Raw genomic sequence first — 15,089 nt, forward strand, 5'->3', positions numbered from 1 at the left:
GTGAACACGCAGCTCACATTTTTCAAGTTTTGAACATGCAGCTCAAACTTTTTGTGGTGAACACGCAGCTCACATTGTTCAAGTTTTGAACACGCAGCTCAAACTTTTGTGGTGAACACGCAGCTCACATCTTTTGAAATTTTGAACACGCAGCTCAAACTTTTGATGGTGAACACGCAGCTCACATTTTTTGAAATTTTGAACACGCAGCCCAAACTTTTGATGGTGAGCTTACGTTTTTTGAAATTTTGAACACGCAGCTCAAACTTTTGATGGTGAATACGCAGCTCACATTTTTTTGAAATTTTGAACACACAGCTCACATTTTTTTGAAATTTTGAACACGCAGCTCACATTTTTTGAAATTTTGAACACACAACTCAAACTTTTGATGGTGAACACGCAGCTCACATTTTTTTGAAATTTTGAACACGCAGCTCACATTTTTTGTTTGTACACAGCCCATACACTTGAATTTGAAATCGCAGCTCATACATTTTCATTTGCACGATGCCCATATATTTCAATTCTGAAATTGAATATATCTAATCATTCTGAATACAGGTATCTTCCCGTTTCGCACGAGGTTATGGGTCCATCCTCGCGAGGGAGTGGTACATAGAGCTCCCAGACGCTGTCCGGCATATAGTGGATGAGGCAGGGTTTGGCCTATTCTGTGCAAGATTGTCACGTCATCCAGCGAGTAGTGCCCTCCTAGGCGCACTTGTAGAGAGATGGTGGGATACCACCAACTCCTTCCATTTTTCAGCTACTGGGGACATGATGATGACCCCATATGACTTCTCCATGTTGACGGGCCTTGACGTGACGGGCCGGCCAATCCCATACGACGCAGATATGGGCGAGTGGGAGGCCGCTTGGATTTATCTGCTCAGAACCCGTCCGCCGATCGACAGATCATCGGGTAGGGTCAGGTACACCTGGTTTGCCAAGCAGTACAGAGGGACTTCGCCTCGGACCATTGAGACCGTATAGCAGTACGCCCGGGGATTCTTGATGTTCCTCCTCAAGACCACACTATTCTCCGACAGAGGGAACACAGTTGGGCTTTATCTGCTCAGTGCTCTGGTAGACCTATCACGGGTCAGTCAGTATGATTGGGGTGGCGCGGGCCTTGCTAGCCTTTACTGCTACATGAGCGCGACCTCCCGTGAGCGGGGGACCATAGTTGGAGGCTGCTGGCGAGCCTGAGAGGTACATTCTGCCCTTTTAATTTATAGTTCTGCTTTTCATTATCTGTACACCGCACACTGCACACATCACATTTTGTATTCTACATTCTATACTCAGCATTTTGCATTTCCTGTATTTTCTGTATATTGTACACTATACCCAGCATTTTGTATACTGTACACTGCACAAAGCATTCTGTATTCTGACATTCTGCACTCAGCATTTTGTATATTGTACAGTGCACACAGCATTATGTATTCTGACATTCTGCACTCAACATTCTGTATATTGTATACTGCACACAGCATTCTATGTTCTGACATCCGTTGTCTTACCTTTCACAGTTGTGGGTTTATGCGTACTTCCCGACGCTGGCCCCTGAGTTAGAGGTCGAGGCACCGCTTGTGATCCCTTACTCGCGCAGATTTGAGGGTCCGTATCGACCTAGGCCCCGGGAGACTTTGCCCTCTCTCCGGCAGTTCTTCGATACTATACGGGTGACGGAGGTAATCTAGAACTCTCAGTTCTTCATGCTTTTCACTTTGATTTATCTTGCATATTTATGACATCTAATCAATTTATGCACTTGCAACCAGCAGGTGTCCTGGCAGCCTTGGATAGCCATGCCAGGGAATCCTCGATTTCTGTTCGCTGGGGCATGGGGCACTTCACGATACAGGGTTCTGCTTGAGGGATCGGTCGACAGAATCTGGTTCCTCAGAGAGCGCTTCATGCACCAGACGATGGGCAACTCCGATCAGGACGTTCCCTTATCGCTTCCACCAGAGATGCGGTCCGTAGGGGATCTTACGTCCCGAAAGATGGAGGACCTCATGCTGGGTATTGATGCAGTCCTTTTTCTGGAGGAGGGGGATTATGTGACATATCGCCATACGCACCTGATGCCTCCGCTATCAGGTGTTCGTATCTCCAGGATGAGAACTGTTGACATGCCTTCCTCGAGTCGCGCCCGAGCTGGAGGCGTTTCTTCGACCAGTGAGGTAGGCTCATCGAGGGGCGGGACCGGATGGATGCCCTCGACTCGCCAGTATGTTGGATGGCCAGATCTTCTGACCGAGCTGACGGGCTGGCAGTATGGGACTTCTTACCCGATTCCACTGGAGCCTCCGATGCCCGACCATCGATACGTCAGTGACCCTAACTCACCACTGGTATGTTTTACAGTTTTCATTTATCACTCAGTTATTTAAACATTCATTCATTCACTGATGACTTGAACTTGTGTGTTCAGCCTCCCAGGGAGTATACCGAGGGGTTACTCGGAGTGGTGGCTTCACTCGAGGGCATGGTTCTGCGGAGGGAGACGATGCTTTGTGCCTCCGGCGTTCAAGTACTTTTCAATTTCCTCGCATTTATCATGTTTCCGATGACATATGGAAACTGAACATTTCATTGCATTGATTCATTCCATGTGTAGAGCACATCTGACACATCGCATTCACACACTCTATCTTTATGCACCCACTCTATGTAATTCTTGTATCTACACCTGCATCTGATATATATACTGGCTGACGCATTCAAATTGTCCTTTTTAGGTCCCACCTCTGCGAACTAGGCCATCTAGGCCTTCCCGAGCAGCTAGGAGAGGAGTCTCAGCATGCAGCCGAGGCGGACGCAGAGCACCTGTCAGTCAAGATGATGAGGAGTCTAGCGAGGAGGAGGAGTCGGTACATCCTCAGTCTGAGACATCTACAGGTAGGGATGATGACTCAGGTTTTGGTTCGGAGGACGGAAGTGACACCGAGGAGGCTTCCGAGGACGGTGACTCCGATTCAGATGATGGTGCCGGTGCCGGTGCCGATGGCGTGGAGGCTGCTCAACTGAAGAGGGTGAAGAGGGCCTCTCGGTCTTGAGCTAGACAGCACTGATGCAGATGTTCCTGCTTTATTTTTCTTTTTACATGTAGTTGTAGCATATTATACAGCTTAGGCAGTTTTATTTTTCTTCCAAAACTTGTACCCTTTTGTAAAATGTTGTAAAAAAGAAGCTATGATGGGATGAAAATGGCTTTTCGTTCAAAGAGTGTTATATTTGTATTTTGAGCATCGCATCGCACCATTTTGCACAAAAATGAAATTTGAATGAAAATAGAATAACGTGTATTGCCAAGTCAGGTAGTGAACCGACGCGACAAACTAAACAACTCAACTCAAAAATAATTCGTTAAACGAATTAACAACTCAATAAACAAATAAGCAATAACTCGATAAACTAACGAGCAACAACTCGATAAACAAAATGAGCAACAACTCGATAAACAAATGAGCAACAACTCGATAAACAAAGTGACAGAATGCATCCGAAATAGAGGTAAATTCGAACCTTTAGCACTCTCAGCACACGGGGAAGTTAGAGACCCACTCATGGAGGCAAGAAACAGGTGTAAACCACTTTCATGCTCATGGCTGACCACCAGAGGAGCCTGCCGACCAGTTTTTCTATCTGTAGCCCCAAAAGTAGTTGGCTGACCAGAAAAAGTGGTCGGCCGACCACTTGATCTGAGAACCTCCAGTTTTCTGACACTTGTCCTCCAAACAGTGTCTTATCCTTTATAAAGGTTCCAGCTTCGTGGTTCCCTCATTCCAACTCAGTTTTGCACCAAAATGGAGGCATTTCTCATCCAAAATCTCACAAATTAGACTGCTTCCCTGGATGGCTCGAAAAAGTGAATTTCTGGGGCTTTGGCATAAATGCACTATTCATGCTGAGCCGCACCCTGCTGCGTTTTCCGTTTCTTCATGCCGCGACAAGGTTTTAGAACCTGGTAACACACGTCTTTAGTTTTGGGGGACAAGAGATGTGTCCCACATTTGAAGACTTCCAAGCTTTAATGGAATCCGAGCGCAATGAGGAAATTTTGCCGCAATTCCGCTTTGGCCATGTCCAAGCCTTAGGATGGATGTGTGGGCTCACTTCGCATGACGCTCGGTCATTGATTCGCGATGGAGTGCTGGATATCCCAGCTTGATTCATCGATTTTCTGATGCTGGTAACTGCGGCAATCATGACTGGTAGGGTTATCGGCAACATGCACTTTGCTTGTGCATGTTATCTCATTTCTTGCTTGCCCCAGGCTCTGGTGGGTTTAGCACTCGTTTGATTGAAGTCGCCCAGGGCTTAAGAGAGGGCAAGAGCTGCATCGCCATGACATTAGCTGAGACATTGATAGGTTTGGACGCTTTTCATCGCTGAGAGACAGCTAGCTTGACGGGGAGTCCACTACTATTACAGGTAATGTTTCCCACCCTATCTCACATATATTTCTCACATCACTCAGCCCTCAAGCTCAGTTTTTCTCTCAAAACCCTTTTCTTACTTTTTCTCTTGACGTACACCTCTCTATTCTTTAATCTCTCATTTTTAATCCCTCCCCAGATATGGTTGATGGACAAATTGAAGATTGTGGACTCGTACCCAGCATACTCAGCTCGCGGCTATTTCTTCCCGCATTGCTTGGCGGTGCCCTTGGCTTAATCTGTCGGCGATAAGTTACAGCATGACTCGCCAGCCCGGGATCCAGCTGATTGGCATGACACACTGTGTGTTCTATTTTCCTTTCCGGTTCCAGCATCAGTTCGAACATGATCAGACTTGCCCGGTAAAAGGGATGGAGTACCCCGCTGCATTTTCGGTCCGAGGCACTCAGCTAGCTCGGTATGCCACGGCATGGAGGACTAGAGAGCTTCTAGCCCCTACTCCCACTTTCTGTTGTACTCTCTCTGATGAGTGTGTAGCTTGGCTTTTTGAGGAGGCGCAGACTGGGCCTACTTTAGCATCAGAGGCTTCGACCAGCTCTGGGAGGGGGCACAGGAACACCTGACTTATCCATGCCCCGAATTTATTGCTTTATCAATACTTTTAAGTTTTCTTTATGAACGTAATAAAAAGTAACTTCAATTTTGTACTCAAGAGCAAGAGAACTCTGTATCGAAATCAATGAAATTGAAGGTTGTGTGGGTACTAAAAATTTCCCTTTTGGTCCAAAAATGGTCTAAGTTGTAAAAAGATTAATTTGAACAAAATCAACTTTTATTAAAACTTTTCAAAACCATTTTCGATATGGATCAGAACTGGACATACCTGAGATCTGTCACTGAGATACACAATCTCGGATCCCAGCAACTATAGAAAGTTGCCCCTAGTCTGAATAGCACTGCATCGGAGATCACAACCGAGCTCTTGAACATAGAGTAGACAAAGATGACCAAACATGATCACATGGACAAAGTTGATCAAGGAAGTGTTTATGGCTGGACTTCAGAATGAAGTTGCCTACGTATCCCAAAGATGGGAATCAAGCCTTACGTAGTTCGGCTCAGGTTCACTCGAGTATTTACACTCTCCTTTTGCGCTCTAACTTTTGCTAAGGCCGCCCTTTGCAGGTTTTCAGCCTTGCGAACTCAGTTTTTATAGTTTCAAATTTTTCATGCACTAAGTTTTGCCTAGGTCGCCCTTTCGGGTTTTCGGCCTAGCGAGCCACTCAAGGACGATATTTCTTCAACTTGTCCATGTTGATCGGTTGGGAGAACTCTAGACCATCTAGGCCCATCAGAACGACAGCTCCGCCCGACTAGATAGACTTAATGATGTAAGAACCAGTCCAATTGGGTCTGAACTTGCCCCTAGGGTCGTGAATGGGAGCTCGGTTGTCCTTGAGCTCTAGATCCCCTTCTTTCAAATTCCTGGACTTAACCTTCTTGTTGAAAGCCCTGGCGATTCTCCGTTGATAACCCTGAACATGGTACAGTGCTTTCAGTCTTCTTTCATCAAACAACATGAGTTCTTCGAACCTGTTTTGCTGCCAATCTGCCTCAGCTATCTGACACTCGGCCAGTACCCGTAATGACGGAACCTCAACTTGAATAAGCAAAACAGCCTCCATCCCATAAACCAAGGAATACAGAGTTGCTCCAGTAGAAGTTCGAATTGAAGTCCGATAGCCTCACAGAGCAAATGGCAACTTATCTGGCCAGTCCCGATAAGTTTCCACCATCTTCTGCAATATGTGTTTGATGTTCTTGTTGGCGGCCTCGACTGCTCCATTGGTTTGCGGCCGATATGTAGATGACTTATGGAAAGCCACGTTATACTTGTCCAACAAGTCGATCACCTTCTTCTTAAAGTGGGAACCATTATCTGAAATGATCTCGTTCGGAACCCATAACGGCAGATGATGTTGTTCCTGATGAACTTTGCAACGTGCGATGCCTTCTTCAACACCGTATAAGATTGGGCCGTAACCCACTTCGTGAAGTAGTCTATCGCTACTAAAATGTACTCATGCCCATTGGACCCTTTTGGAGTGACAGCTCCAATCACATCAATCCCCCAGACTGAAAATGGCCATGGCGAAGTCATGTTGTATAGATTCGACAGCGGAATGTTCATGCGATTTGCATGGATCTGACATTTGTGGCATCGCCGAACAAAGCTAATACAATCCTCCTCCATGGTGGACCAGTAGTAACCCTGTCTAAGGATCTTCCAGGCTAGCATCACCCTGTTCATGTGCGCTCCGCACTCTCCTCCATGGATGGCCTCCATCAGGCGCTTGGATTCCTCAACATCAACACACAGTTTATGCATCCCAAGATGACCTTTCTTGTATAGTGTACCCCCGTAGACGATGAACTGAGCAGCCATTCTTCAAATTGCCCTCTTATCTTTGGCGTTTGTCCCTGGTGGATACGCTTCCTTTTCCAAGAAGTTCCAAACATCATAATACCAGGGGTTCTCATCTTGTACCCCTTCTATGGCAGTAAGCAGCTTGTAGGCCGGCACAAACTTCTGTTCGATGATGATCGGACGCATCCGAACTCTAAAAGGGATGTCTATCATGAAAGATAGAGTTGCTAGTGAATCTGCGAACCTGTTGTTCTCTCTTAACAGATGGGCGAAATTCAGCTTCTCAAACCAAGGAATTAGCACATCCAAGGCTTGGTGATAGATTTTCATCCTTTCTTCTTTGATTTTCAAATCTCCTTTGGCTTGAGATACAATAAGGTTCGAGTCCCCGATGACGTCCAACCGTTTTGCCCCTAGTTCTAAGGCGGCTTCTAAACCGACAATACATGCCTCATACTCTGCTTCGTTGTTCGAGACTTTGAACCGGAGTTTGAATGCTAGAGGTATACGGGAATTGTCGGGTGCTATCAACAACACCCCTACCCCATACCCATATTGGTTTGACGCTCCGTCAAAGTACATCGTCCAAGTTTCATCTTCGATATGCAAGATGGCCTCGTCTGGGAATAGGTACTCAACTACTTCATCCCCTTCAACTGGGTGATCGGCTAGGAACTCCGCTACCACTCTCCTTTTTACTGACCTGCGCGTCACATACTTCAGATCGAATTCGGAAAGCAAAAGCAACCAACGGGCTAGCCTACCCGTAAGTGCTGGTTTCTTAAAGAGATATTTGATGGAATCCAATCTCAAAACCAGTATTACAGAGTGAGCTAACAGGTAGTGCCACAGCTTCCTGGTAGCCCATACCAAGGCCAAACAAGCCTTCTCCAATGGAGTGTAGCGAGTCTCATACTCTAGCATTTTCTTGCTTAGATAGTAGATAGCTCTCTCCACTTTGTCCTCTGACTCTTGCGCGAGCATGCAGCCCATTGTAGTTTTAGTCACTGAAAGGTACAAAATCAACGGTTTCCCCGACTCAGGCGGTGACAACACAGATGGGTTCTGTAAATATTGTTTGATCTGTTCAAAAGCAGCTTGGCATCGACCGTCCCATTGGAACTTCGTTCTTTTCTTCAGGAGACCAAAGAGTGGTTCACAAGTCAAGGTTAATTTTGAAATAAACCGTCTTATGAATTGCACTTTATCCAGAAAGCCTCGCACCTCATTTTCAGTCCTTGGTGGTGGCATTTCTAAGATGACCTTGATTTTGGAAGGATCGACCTCGATACCTCTCTGTGTGATCGAGAACCCCAACATTTTCCCTGCTGTAACGCCAAATGTGCACTTCTGAGGATTTAGCCGCAGCCTATACTCTCTGATTCGTTGAAAGAACTTCTGCAAGGCGGTGTAGTGGTCCTTTCTTTCTTTGGACTTGACAATCATGTCGTCTACGTACACCTCAACCTCCTTGTGGATCATGTTGTGCAATATTGTGGTCGCAGCCCGTTGATACGTAGCTCTAGCATTCTTCAGCCCAAACGGCATCACCCTATAACAATAGGTTCCCCACGGGGTGGTAAAAGCAATCTTCTCCCAGTCTTCGGGTGCCATTAATATCTGATTGCAGCCAGAAAACCCATCCATGAACGAGAGCAACACATGCCCTGCAGTGAAGTCCACTAACTCATTGATATATGGCAGAGGAAAGTTGTCCTTCGGACTAGCTTCATTCAAATCCCTGAAGTCCACACATACCCGAATTCTGCCGTCCTTCTTCGGCACTAGAATTATATTGGCCAACCAAGTTGGGTATTCAGATACCAGCAGGAACCTTGCGTCAATTTGTTTAGTGACCTCTTCTTTGATCTTGAGAGCCCAGTCAGGGCGGATCCTTCTGAGCTTCTGTTTGACAGGTCGGGCCTCTGGGTCAAGAGGGATCCGGTGTTGTACAATCTCAGGATCGATTCCAGGCATGTCTTCGTAGGACCACACGAAAAAACTTTGAAATTTTTTAATAAAGCGACTAAGCGCTCGCTCTCCTCCGAAGACAACGTGGACCCAATCTGGACTAGCCGCGAGTCCTTCTCAGTACCAACGTTAATTTGGGTGATTTCATCAACCAAGGTTTTAACAAATCTCTCCTGCTCTTGATCAAGCAAATATTGCAAAACTGGAGGAATTTCTTCCTCGTCGTTTTCATCAAAATTTTAAAAATCCGAATTCATGCAATAAATTAAGGGCACAGAAAAGTAATCGAAGGCCACAGCCGCACAATTCTCATTAAGTATTTCCAAGTCACCTGGTTCCTCGATTACAACAGACTTAAAGGAAAAAGAAAAAGACGACCTAGACAGGACTGTGACATCTGGGTTATCACTCCTAGGAATACCGGACTCAGCCTCAGACGAGCTGGAACCTGATTCCCACCCTACGGACTTGGTGGAATCAGATTCTGGCTCATTACCTGACCCGGTGTTGCTCGATAAGAAGCCTTCCTCGTATTGCCAAATGAGGGAAGGTGCAATGGACGCATCCCAGATATTTGAAGATGGGCTTGCAGCCGTTTCATTTCCAATCATGAACACTGAGAGGTCATTCCCCAAGCACTCATGTACGATTGAAGGATCTGAAAGTAGACAAGCCAGTGCTACCCCCGTTTCAATCTCTATTTTCTCGGAAACCTTCTCTTTACACTGCTTAGCCTCAGCTATTGGGTTTGTTTGCTCCTCGGCAACGTCATCCCCAGATAATTGTAAGTCGAAGAAAATCTCAAATCCCGACAAGCGCCGCCTCTCTGCATTCAACCATGGCTCTAGGAAGTCGCAGAACGGGAAGTCCTCCCCCTCCCGAACAAAGCGTCCGTTTAGGGTACCCCGGATTGGTCGGTGCATCAACTCAAAATGCTTTCCCGTCTGCTTAGCTCTGGTCCTTCCAGCCATTTCTTTGCCTTTCCTCACCCAGTCCTCCTTGGTAGGTAGATAACCTAGACCAAAGATATGTGGGTTATGCTGGACTTTGGCCGATGCTGCAATGCCTTTCCGGTCACTGCGCCCTAATCCCATCCCGGGGATGTGCTGTAACTTGTTCATGAGATACACTGATTGTGCGCTAACATAGAGCCCCTCATCAATAGCTAGAATGTTCTGTACAACCCCGGCCTCGGCTAGGGTGAACCCTGACAGGAACACATCCTCCGCACCATGTTCGATCTCCAGTACTGGCGTAGACACCTCTAGCGGCGGATGGATTGACGAATTCCCCAAAACTATGGCCACCCCCTTCCCGTGGGGGTATTTCAACATCTGATGGAGGGTGGAAGAGACTGTCTTCACCTGGTGCAGCCACGGCTGCCCTAAGAGTAGATTAAAGGTTATGGGAACGTCCAAGACATGGAAGTCAATATCGTGTTGTCCTGGACCGATCTTAGTCTGAACCTGCACAGTCCCTCTACTGGTGTTGTCGTATGTTCGAATCACTTGGGCAGTGGGTATAAAGTCCACAGGCTTTAACCCGATTGCATATGCTGTCCTCGACGGGCACACGTTAATGGCGGATCCTGTGTCGACAAGAACCATCGGTATCCACTTGTCTTTACATTCCACAGAGATATAAAGTGGTTTGTTATGGTTTGCGCCCTCGGGCGGTAGTTCCTTATCAGTAAAGGTTAACGTCGGGGAAGTTCCTCCCGAAAAAACCAACCCTACCAGCTGTTCAGGCATGGTATCGATTGAAAGTTTGGCTCTGTCCATTGCAGAAAGGATAACTTGTCTTTGTACTCTTGAAGCCATAAGCAGTCCCCAGATGGAGATGTCTGCTTATATCTTCTTCAACTGTTTCAGCACAGCCTTCTCTTCGAACAACTTTTCTTTCTGTTTCTCTGCCTCCCTGTCCTTTCCGGATGCCTCTGGTTAATCTAGGTGTAGGGGCTTAAAATACCGCCCACTTCTAGACATGTGGTCAACTTCTCCAATATACCCGGTATCATCCGGTTGGTTGTTCTCCCAATCTTCGTCTGTGTGGGCGAGACACAGGTCGTCGTCCTCCCACCACATTTCGTCGACCATCGACAAGCAACTATCTAGTTCTATTACAACCGTTCCTGTGCCCACAGCACATTCTGTTCCCGTACTCACAGCACATTTAGTCCCCACAGGGGCTTTGGCCTTTCTAACCCTCTCCAGATCTTCGATCTTCTCTTGCTCAAACTGTTTCAGTGCAGCCTGCTGTTCAACATCCTTTGTACTCAAACTGTTCAGATCCTGAGCAAAATTCTTAACACCGGTGCTCTCCAGCGGTTGCTCCTGATTCTCGACCATTGCTGATGATATTCCAACCCCTGATTGCCCCTGGTCTGGCTGAAGTTGTTCAATAACATCTGACTCGTCACTGAGCTATCCCGTAGCTTCTGCTAATCCTTCCAGATTGAACCAGTTGACAGTCACGTCCCCCGTATCCTGTTCGTTAAAGAATTGAAGGTTGGTAATATCCTCTTCCAATTCTGCTAGGTCATCTAGCCCTTGATTAGGTTCATCCTCTCGAACAACACTGACCTCTGTCCCTACTGGGAAGTCCACCCTTGGCCTAGGCTAACCCGTTGGTGTGATATAACCGCTCAGGTTGTACACAAATCTCATAGATCCCTCAAGTTCTAGATAATCATTTCTATCTGCTCCTGCAATCATCCTGATTCTATCTTCGATAGTCACCACCACCGGCTCGGGTTGGGTTTGGAAGGTGCTCATCATACACAAATCCGTGCTTTCCGAAATGAGCACCTCCAGCTTGGGTAGGCGAAAAAGGGTGATATATATTCTAGGGTCGTATGACACAACCCCAATTTGGATTAGGTTAATGCGTTTAGGAGGTGGAGCTTGGTTATGTGGTAGGAGTGGGTTGGTTGTGACGTTTGGTTTTTCCAGTGGTGCGATCATCTTATTGTCAACGAGATCTTGGATATCGTGACGCAGTCTAAAGCACTGGTCGGTGTCGTGACCATGCTGTTGGTGATAGGCACAATATTTAGCTGGGTTATGTGAAGGAGGAAGTTTTTCTAGCAAAGGTCGCGGCTCTAGGGGCTTCAAGTGCCCTTTCTTGATCAAAACCCCCCAAAGCTTTGGATAGGGGCATGTATAGTGGGGTGAAGGTTCTTTGGCCTCTGAGCGCATATCTAGTTGTTTGTGAGCTACTACTGGGCGCACCAGTGAATGGGGTAGCTGTGAGGGTTTTGGGAGTGGTGGTGGTGACCATTCCGACATCTGAAGTTCTACCAGCTGCAGCACTACTTGTGCTTGCATTTGTACCGCAATTGAATGCCCTATTGGGCTGCTCTCTTTCATTATCAATGAGGCCTTGTTTCATGGCGTCCTCTATTTGCACCCCAATCTCATGTAGGTCTGCAAAGGTGGGGAGGGGGAGAACTATCATCTTCTGCATGAGCTTGGGTTGGAGATTGTGCACAACCATCCGAATTTGATCCTTGTCAACAGGCTTGATGGTCATTATCGAGGTCTTGGCCCTCCAACGGGTTACAAAGTCGGAGAAGCTCTCCTTCGGTTCTTGCCTGGTAGTCTCGAGATCGTGAGTTGTGACCTCGATCTGTGTATTATAGGAATATTGAGCTATGAAGGCCTCAGTTATCTCCTCCCAACTCCTTTTAACAGAGTCTTCCAATTTTGCGTACCAAATGGCCGCTACACCCGACAGGGTCCGGCTGAACAAAGAAAGCTTCTGCAATCTGGAAAGGCCCATCAGCCTAAGGATATCTGAAAACAACCGCAGGTGCACCATGGGATCCCCAGACCCATCAAAGCGGTCGATGTGTGGCATTTTAAACCGATCTGGCAATGTCACGGCCGAGTCAGTATACCCATCCTCTATATCTAGAATGGATTTCACACCTTAAGACTTCTTGAAAAGCTTTTTTAGCCTGCTTACTTTTAACGCCGTTGGATCTACCTCAAACTCAAACGGCGAATCCACTAGGTTGGTGGGTGTTTTAGATAGCTGGGGTAGGACTGGGGGCAGAGCTGGCCCTGTCGAAACGTCCGTATTTTCCTAGACATTTGGCGTCTCCCCGAGTATTGGAACTCTGGGTGGTGGAGGAGCTGTGTGCGAAGTAGATGCTCTGGTTTGCTGTTGTAGTCTGGCAATTAAATCTGCCTGTTGGGTTACTACCTCGGCTTGACGTACAGATACTTCTGTCTGACGGGCAGCATCCTGCTGCATGGTTTTCATACTTTCCTGGAGCTGACGCATCATCTCTTCCAAACCTGCCATATTGTCTGGATTGGACTGGACAATCGGTATATCTAACTCTGTAGTAGGAACTAAGACCTCAGCATGACTGTTCAAGAACCACTGATCTGACAACCTCTGTACTGATACATTGCGCCTTCTTGACCTTCGCCTAGCAACCAGGGGTAAAGAAAAAAACACTGCTTGTCCGTCTATCAGATCCCTGGATCGATTAAGTCTTCGACCTCTAACCCAGAGTGCTCAGGGAATATTTGCTTAGTCAGATGCAATTGTGTTAAACTACCTTGCAAAAAGATAAATAAAGCATAATAAATAAATAAACGACCAGAAAAACAGACAGCATAACGGCTTTAAATAAATACAACACACAGTTGATATTTGCGAGCTAAATCACACTGTTCTCAAACACTGATCGTTGTTGCCCAAATAGCTGCCCCAAAACTGAATCTGATACCCATAGATATAACTGATTCTCAAATACTGATGCCCTCAGGCCTGATACCCAGACTTGCAAACTGATACGTGCAACCCTGTAGAGACACACTCTGACAGCACATAGCAGGCAAATGAGAGCCAAAAACACCCATATGTTGAGGTAGGGTTTCCCTGTCCTATGTTGTCAAGAGCTAGGGTTTCACTATGCACACAGTGGTTTCAAACAACCTATAATCAGGTAAGCAACCTGTCCTAGTTTGGAATAGTCACTATGGATTCCGAATATGCACTAGGTCGAATGGTCAAAAAGAGTGCCCCGGTAAAAATCGGGGTTTGTGTTCCCGTCGTGGTAGAGCCCGCAACCGGTCAGCCTTATGGCACGTTTCTCGAAGTGAGCCTCTGGCAAAGCGTTCAGGAATAGCATACGGCAAACACGGTGTCCTAGGCGCACCAATGCAAATGCAATGCAAAGAGACACATAAGTGTAAACAAAACAAGATATCATGAGTTCGAGTCAAGTTCTCTAATTTCCCCAGCAAAGTCGCCAGAAACTGTAGACGCGCCCTTGGGCCTCATGCTACAGTTCGGACTCAATGTCACGGTTCTTAATCTGATCTCACAATGTGCGATGTAAGAATGATAAATCACCAAAGAGTCCAAATCCGGCAAATCGTTTTGGAAAATTGATTTTTGTAAAGAAGTGCCAAACATGGATTGCTTTGCCAGATACAGAGTCGCCACCTAAATATTTTATTTTTGGGGGAATTTAGGAAACCCTGACTCGTGCCTAAGGCCACGTGTCCGTCATCACCAAAGTTGCGTCGGCTCGGGAACTTGGGTATGATTGGGGAAGGTCATTTAATGAGCACTCCCGCTCGCCCGATCAAAGATTGGCCTGTACTAAGCATGATATCTTGTTTTTGAAAACACATGCGTTCTTATTCCGGTTAATTAGCTAGAATTACTATGTGATGCGCACAGCAAAACAAGTATAGACTAGATCGCCTAATTTGGAACCAAGCATCGCATATCCGTTTGTTTGGAAAATTGTTTGAGTTTTGCTACTCATAAGTAAGCTAAAATGCGAATTTTGATGAATTGTCTCAATTCAAGTAATCCAACCTTCACGTAAGCAAATAGCCTCATGGTAAGCATGCTTTCATGGCAACATTAATACACATGCAGTATGCTAAAGCGTAAACACTCACAGTGTACTTCGAGCCAAAATAAAAAACTAGCTAGAAATCAATGCATGATCCTAGTTCATGTTAAAATGGCTAATGCAACACATGCAAAAATGCAATTAAGATAGGCTCGGCTATCCTAAGAATGTCATGTGAGATGCAACTTGGTACATGTATTCAAATTGGAATTGAAATACAATGCAGTTAGCATGATGCGCCGAGCCTGGTACATGCAATACAAATGAATGGATGCACGCATGCAAGCATAAGGTATGCTAAATGAAATATGCCCTAAAACTAATCATCGTAAGCGGTTAAGTAAAAGAGAGAAAGAAATAGGAATTGGAAGACATGCATCACACACACGCA

This window comes from Camellia sinensis, chromosome 6 (assembly GCF_055761805.1).
Source record: "Camellia sinensis isolate YWXY chromosome 6, ASM5576180v1, whole genome shotgun sequence".
NCBI lineage: Eukaryota > Viridiplantae > Streptophyta > Magnoliopsida > Ericales > Theaceae > Camellia > Camellia sinensis.